The sequence below is a fragment of the Nelumbo nucifera genome, chromosome 2 (genome assembly GCF_055504915.1).
Source record: "Nelumbo nucifera cultivar China Antique chromosome 2, China Antique-T2T, whole genome shotgun sequence".
Taxonomy (NCBI): domain Eukaryota; kingdom Viridiplantae; phylum Streptophyta; class Magnoliopsida; order Proteales; family Nelumbonaceae; genus Nelumbo; species Nelumbo nucifera.
The window spans coordinates 8,210,969-8,219,006 of record NC_142650.1 but is presented as its reverse complement, the minus strand read 5'-3'; the positions used below and the strand labels follow the sequence as shown (position 1 = coordinate 8,219,006).

Below are 8,038 nucleotides of genomic sequence, written 5' to 3'. Positions count from 1 at the left end.
GTAATAGGTAATAAGGGATTGGAGGCCCTCAGGCGTCATGGTCGAGGGACCGAACTTGTCTAACGTCCGACCTCAACGAGAGGTGGACGCCAAACTACCTGAGGCGACTTGGGCTACGGGTTCGAACTCTTCCTCGAGCTCTACCTCCGGTTCGCTAGGACCATCAGAGGATGCAACTCGGTTCGTAGAACCTGCATCTGACCCCCTTGAAGAACCGTTTGAGCTATCCGAGCTAGACATCAGGGAGAGAAGATGGATTCCAGGAAAGTACTCACTCGGAAAAATGCTTGAACGGATTACGGGAACTTGAACACAAGCAAAAGACCTTGAAGGCGAACTAAAGGCTTGGACGTGAGCTCAAGAAGCAAAGCGCAGAAGTGACAAAAGCAACTGGGGTCCCCCACTATTTATACCCACAGTAACCAAGAGTCAATGGCTCAGATCAAAGCCAATCCGACGGCCCGCAGTCGCGTTGATCGCACGTCTCCTGAGACCAAGATGTGACTGGCCACACGTCTCTCGAAACTGACCGCACGTCTCCTCACATTAAAGGCGGCAGCGGCACGTTTTCAATTTTGAAAAGATGTCCGCTGTCGCATCTCCTAGCGGCACCCTTTTTTGAATTTTGAAATAAAGCGCGCGCTGTCACGTCTCCCAGCGGCGCGCTTTTTGAATTTTGAAATAAGGCGCGCGCTGTCACGTCTGTCAGCATTTGCAGGCGGATCGGCACGTTTCCCGTCTTTTGGGCGCTCGAGAAACCCAAAAAATCCTGACGACGCACCTCGCGCTATCAGCCAACCAAGCCGAAGTACGGGACAAATCCACCGCCACCTCGCGAATTCCCTGCGCCAGGGCAAGACCCTTAGCACGAGGAGTGAGGGGAAATTGATGAAGGAAGATTTGGCCCGACCTCGTAACCACTCAACACGTGGCAAAGGCAACAGTTCGGCACAGCAGCTCGCCAAGGCGCGAGCTCCGAAAGGAGGAGCTAGTGGTCCGAACTCCCAGTAAGGAGCCCAAGCTCTCCCTTAGGCCCCAAGCCTTACGAACACAAAGGGCAACAACCCGAATTGGCCTGCCCCACGGCAGTTCGGGCCACACCACTGTCCGAACTCAAGACTTCACCTCGCACACCACTCCAGCACTTCGCCCCCGGGACACCGAACTGAACAAACCGTACCTGACACCGAAGGAGTCCGTATCCAGGGGCGGCGCACCTGACTGACTTGGGATCTGACGCTTGATAGCCGCATTCCAACGACCACCTGCCACCGCCATCTCCAGTTACAGAGACGGCTCCGACAAGGAGCAGTGGCGGTTCTGTCCCAGCAGAGGTGATGACACCCGAACTGGCAGAAGCACAGAAGTAATCATACCCGACCTGACAGAGGCCTCGAAGTGAGTGCGCGAGGTGGTTATAAAAGGCTATCCACCCCCCGAGGACAAGGTATGTGAACTTTGCGCCATCTGGTTTTGAGCTTCGGAGTGCTCTTGCCGGGTTCCTCCCCGGAGATTCTCCACTTTCTTCTCCGTTTCAGCCCCCCCTGTTTCTCCAATCAGAGGATAGATCGTTGACAATTAGGACCGGCCGTATTGCGCACCATCACTTCCCTTATCCAAATCCCCCATTTTACGGTTACGATTGATCAAATTATTAAAACTAACAAAAGTCGGATTCAATCCCCTATTACTAATTTCATCAATAATCAACCCAGTTTCTTTAACTTTACTCTCCCTACACAATGTATGCATCTAAGTATTAAAAGTGTAATTGTTGAGTGAAAATTCACAATCCAAAATTTCTCAATAGAACGCACAAGTTGTTGCAGGTGAATTGGACTTCATCAAGCGATCAAGAAGGTACCCGCAAGAATGAAATGGAATCCGAAATCCATGCTTCCTAACCAACCTAAAACATTGAATTGCATATGATATAAATCCAAAATCCGTACATGCATTATTCAGATCATTAAATACCGAATTAGGTTCATAGGTACATCCGGTTTCAAGAACTTATGCGAAAATGGATGATGCTGAGTCCTTTCCCTTGCGAGAAACAGCAAACTGAAGCAGTGATTGAGCGTCTGAAAGTATCCGATGCCTGCATAAGTAATGGGCTATGGAACAATAGGATTGGATGGTATAGCGAAAACCCTGTTGAGTAGAAATCCATTTGAAGGAGAGAAGGGAAGATGGGTTGAGGGAGAAAAGGTTCTGGGTGATCAGATCAACAACGTGGCGAGCTGTGAGAGAAGAGACAAGCCTCTTGAGAGAGGAATTAAGGAGAAGAAGAACCCTAATTGAGGAGGAGAGAGAAGTTAGTGGCTTTTTGGGAATCCGTGCGCATGAATACTGAGTTCGGCTTCGGTCCAAGCACTAGTCAGGGCACCGTTCGCGCATTCGAAAGACGCGCTACGCGTCTCCGAATCGTGTGAACGGCTGAAGCATGCGAGCGTTCACAACCATCCGCCCTCCTCTCCTCTCCTCTCTTCTGTTCTCGCAGATGAGACATCTTTCCTCCTCTCTCTTCTCATCCGCCCGGCGGCGACTTTACAACCATCACCGGCAACGGGATCAACCTCAGTTATTATTTTCTTTGCAACTTCAGGAATCTTCCATGCCTCAATGAACCCCACAGCTTTCTCTTTTACAACCTCTGTTCCCGAACCCAACAGAGGTTCTGTTATATTTCCCTCGCCACCCTTCTTGGGAGACTGCAGTTCATCTTCTTCACTCTTGGCACCAACAGGGAGGGATTCGGGGGAAATGGGTCAGATCTCGTCTAGCATTCCGGCTAGCATGGGATGCTGCTTGGTTGAGGTCTTATTACACCGAGACTGAGAAGGAGCAGAACAAGCACGCAATTGCGGTGGCTGCGGCCACGGCAGCCGCAGCTGATGCTGCCGTTGCAGCTGCGCAGGCGGCAGTGGCCGTTGTGAGGCTTACAAGCCAGGGCAGAGGGACAATGTTTGGTGGCGGGCGGGAAAAGTGGGCCGCGATAAAGATCAGACTGTTTTCCGGGGATATTTGGTAAGCGTGCTTTTGATCTTTACCTGTTTCGTCTAGGTTTGTTACGGTTTTCTTTCTTTCTTTCTCATCTGGATATCGATCTTTCCCTGTTTCGTCTGATTCTCTTATGCTTAACTGAATCTGTAGCTAGCAGCCTAGCAATTGTTCTTCGTATTTAGGATCCCTTATATTCTTTGTTTGATTTTGTAAATCAGCGGATTCTTGTCTTATCTGTATCTTTTCGTTCCCTTCTTCTCTATCTTGGAAACTGAGTTTGTGGTAGTTTTTTCAAATTTGGTCTGATTAGTTTCCCTGTCTCTGGTTTTGTTTTCGTTGCCTTACTTGGTCCCGACTAATACTAGTACTTTCGACTGCTCTTCATATTCTTAATCTGGCACAACACTTGTGCTTAGTGGTCTAATTCTCTGATTCTTTTTCAGCTGGCTTGCTTCTGTTTTTTCTTCCATATTCCGTATTTGCAAATTGGTTGTTTTCAACTTGTTCTTCTTCTGAGTTCATGTGTTTATTTCGGTTCAAACTGTTTCAGGCAAAAAAGGCTCTTCGAGCTCTGAAGGGACTAGTAAAGTTGCAGGCTCTTGTTAGAGGTTATCTGGTGCGTAAGCAAGCCACTGCAACTCTTCACAGTATGCAAGCTCTCATAAGAGCCCAGGCCACCGTCCGAGCCCAGAAAACTCGTGCTCTCCTCAACAAAGAGCACAGATATCCACCGCGTAAATCCATTGTAAGAATCTTAATCCTGGGCGAGAAATGAAAATCTGGCATTGCTGTACAGTGGTTCTATTCTGTTAGTAAGCATTTCGTCTCAACTCTCCCATTGTTGTCATTTTCAGGAAATATTTGACAAAACCAGAAGCGAACACACAGCGTCCATTCACAGTCGGAGGCTATCGGCATCCATCGAGACTGCAATTAACACCTTTGAAGAGAGTCCTAAAATCGTTGAGATCGATACAGGAAGACCCAAGTCGAGATCTCGTAGAATAAACACCTCAATGTCGGAATGCGGAGAAGACCCACCTTACCAAACGATTTCTTCTCCTTTGCCGTGCCAAAGTCCAGTTCGTGTGTGTGACGTGGCGCGTCCGGCAAGTCATGGAAGTGAACGCTCGCATGCTTTAGCCGTTCACACGATTCGGAGACGCGTGGCGCGTCCTCCGAATGCACGAACGGTGCCCTGACTAAGTGTGCCTGGACTGAAGCCGAACTCGAATACTTGGAGTTTGGAGAACGGTACTTGCAGTTGGTCGCCGCTGTTAACAATTGCCGGTACTGGCTCTTGGTCGCCACCGGTTGAAGAGGGAGAGAGTGAGCGTGAATAGGATTTGGTTCGGTGTAGCGAGAGAATGAGAGTGAGAGGAGTCTGGCGAGAGAGGAGAATGAAACGAATGAAATTAATGGTATTTACTCTCTCTCGCACGTTTGAAGTATACGCATGCGACAAAGAACACATAGCGCGTCCTCGTGCTGCGCGTATATACTTTGCCAGTTTGCCCAAATAGAAGCCGAACTCGGGGTTTGTTTTTCTTTTCCAAGTTCCAACTAAGATTGTTGGGGAACCCTGTGTTTGGAGTTTGGACCACATCCTGACTCGTCATAGACGAATTTATTATTATTATTATTTTTTTTTTTGTGGGGGTGGGCGTGGGCGAGGGATGAATCATGATCATGATGAATTCATGATTTATTTAAAACAAGTAAATCATGGGCTAAACTCTGAAGTGCGTGATGTCACTGTTAAGTATTAAGGTCCAAACCGCTCATTAGCCCATCAATAATTTAAATATTATGGGCTACGGGCCTACGGTAATGGGACGCAAACAAGCGGTGGCATTGGGTTTGGGCTGGTGCCTTGAGATTCTTAAAGCATGGATGACGTGGCTTTGTTATCACCGTTGAAAGAAGTGAAATTTTTTTAAAACGCGTAAATGCCGCACAATGACGAGAAAGACTCTCTTCCGGCTTAATAAAATAAAAAAGTAATATAACAAGCATTTGGGAGAAAAAGGAATAACTGAATAGTATGCAAGATGCAACCGTGAACCGACTATCAACCTCCTAATGACTTGTGAATCTAGACAATTTGCCAGCTGGCTCTTCTCTATCTGTCTCCCTCACTCACGAGAATGTTATAACAAAAGAGCAAATTGGAGTGAGTGAAGCAAGGTGAATTGGAGAGGAGTAGCTAATCCGTCCCCGACTGGCGACTGCAGCCCAATTACTTGCTTCCATTCCTCTTTCCCATTTCTTTTCCATACCCACTCTTCCTCATTTGTCTCCGGATTTCTCGATTTTGTTTCATTTAACATCTGTAGTTGCTTCGATCTAGGGGTTGTGTTTTCATCCACATTCTGGCTCCGCTTTTTTCCTCCTTCGAGACATTGTTCCGATCTGGTAGGTTACTGGGGGTTTTCGAATTTTGACGTATCCGTTCAATCTTGTACTCCCTTCTCCTCGTTATTGCGGCCTCTTTACTCTACTAGGGTTTCTTTCTCGTCTCCCGAGCTGTCTTTCTGTATTGTCTTTTCCCTTCCCCCTGTCTTTTACACTGATAAACATAGATCTCTCTCTGCTTCTCCTTCCCGTACTTTTGCAATTCAATTCCTTAAAAGCCGCATTTCATTCTGTGGAGTTTTATCAGCATTGGTAGGTGGTTCATCCAGCAGATCTTTCATCTTTCTTCGTTCCTGGACCATGGCGAGATTTGTGCGGCTCTCTATCTCTGTGCTTCTACTTCTGCTTTTTGCTGGTTTCACCATTTCTGTAGATCCTCCTCAGATCTCACCGGCTCCTGCGCCTGACACCGAAAACTTGGCTCCCTCTCCCCCACCCCTTTCCCCCGCCAACGAAGCTCCCTCATCTGCACCTTCTATCCTGGCTCCTTCACCGGACGTCAGTTCTCCTCCCGCGCCTCCGCCATCAGATCAGGCTCCCGTTTCTTCGCCCACTCCGTCTCCTGCTCCATCACCGTCCGTCGCCAGCGACGTTAATCACAAGAGCGAAGGTGTGAGCTCCAGCACTGCTGCAGAGTCCAAAGGCTCCTCTGGCGGATTGAAAGCTGGACACAAGGCCGGAATAGCCATCGGACTCGTCATTGTCGCTTGTATAGTCGGTTTATTTGTTTTCGTTTACAAGAAACGCCAGGATAACACCCGACGAGCGCAGTACGGGTACGCCGCGAGGAGAGAACTTCTCTGAGTATGAGATGGTTACAATGTTCACTTCATGGATACGTATCATTATTTTTTCTATTTAGAGATGAACCTGATGATGTTGAAAAGACGATAATTCGTTCTATTCTTTTAGCGTACGTAGTGGCATTGTTTTTCTTTCTGTCGAGAGACAAAAATCTCCATGTATTGGTGAGCTCTGTATTGATGGACAATTTGGTTATGAAAAATTGGGATTCGAATTTCTTTTTAGGTTCACTCATTTTCTGAGAGCGTCGATTCTTCTCTGGATTAGTTAGTTTAATTCTTTGAACTTTCTTTTGCATGTACTACGATGTTATTACTAAACACTAGTGTTACAGCTTTTGCATCGCTCAGTGTTGAAGCTCGCTCTCGGCTCTTCATCTCTCTCGCCTTCTATTCATACAATCATATACATCGTCTTTCTTTTTCAATGTGGGTAAGTATATGTATAACTTGGGTTTCCTCCCTGTTAATTTTTAGGGGTGAATTCTCCAAAACACATGACAAATGGTATGCCTATAATATACCTCCCAGTCACAATCGTGAGTTCGGTATTAAAGTTTAAAACCAATTAATATGAGATATCACACGTTAAGGAATGCTGTTATAGGATATGTATGTTCTTCCGTTTCTTAATGTTGAACGGTTGACGATTGATCAATTCAGTTGTTAATGCCAAATCCACGGGCACTGAGATGGCTTATTTACCTACTCAAATCACCTCAGCTGAACTGCACAAATGTAGTACAGAGTTACAGACTGCGGAAGTGTCCGGCCGGCTGGGCTGGGCTGGGCTGGGCCTGGGTTTCATCATGCTCTGTTGTAAATGGGGGCCACGCCACGTCTTGGGACCACGTGTGTAGGGCTGAGTCATGGCACAATAACAATGGGCAGTTGAAGTTGAAACGGCTGGCTGGACTCGAAAATTTTTGTTCGGTTTTTCATTGAGAAATAACGTATCCCATAGATGGACTAGGATTGATGGATTGCTCGCTACCTTACCACTTGGCGATCGAATTAAAAGACTATTTACCTAACTACTTATAAAAGAAGACTATATTTTACGTAACTTTTATTATTTGGCACATAAAAAATGGATTTCATTTTTTATATGGTATGAAAATAATTATTGACCAAAACACCCATTCCCGTGATTTGGCATGTTTCACGTCTTGGGAGAATGAAGATTCAACCCAGGGTCAGAATTTATAGGCATAAAATACAGTTGGATAAGTGCCAGTTTGAAATTGATACTAATTCACATGTGGGCATTGGTGTATAGGATGGAGGTAATTGACTTTTTGAAATATTGTAAATTTGTAATTGAAATCAGAATTCTGTAATAGGCTTGTCTGTACTTTTCTGTTTTTTTTTTTTTTTTTTTTTTTGTGAAGGCTTTAATGATAGCTCCTTATTATTTATTAAAATATCATCATATCATTATAAAATTAGCATTTAGCCCATCGTGATAATTTGTATGTATAAATACTTATAAAAGCTGGCCTTGATTTATATGCACGTTTACTTCTGGGGGAAGTGTTAAGGGTTAGGCATTTAATCATTGGTCTGATGCCTAATAACATCTAGTGACGCCTTTTTACCATAAACGATTGATATTATTATTTTTCTTGATTTTGAAGATAAATTAAATACAAACATTTAATTAATAAATAGAAGCTCTACCAAATACATACATCATGTGCTTGTGATTTTTATGGATGAAGATTATTGTTTTCAAGCCAATAACCGTAGTAGATTTAGGATGATGTTTGGTAGCAGAGATGGCTTTTTTAAGGCGTTTCTGAGAAAAAAATATA

The 8,038-nt window shown here is 45.4% G+C and overlaps 1 pseudogene across 1 annotated transcript; it reads left to right on the top strand.

The window, feature by feature from the left end:
- The first annotated feature begins 1,902 nt into the window (after positions 1-1,902).
- On the top strand, positions 1,903-6,568 carry LOC104595001 (protein IQ-domain 26-like; annotated as a pseudogene). Its single transcript, XR_016082804.1, has 3 exons — positions 1,903-3,030; positions 3,557-3,751; positions 3,861-6,568. The product of XR_016082804.1 is annotated as a protein IQ-domain 26-like (transcript).
- Positions 6,569-8,038: the final 1,470 nt, after the last annotated feature.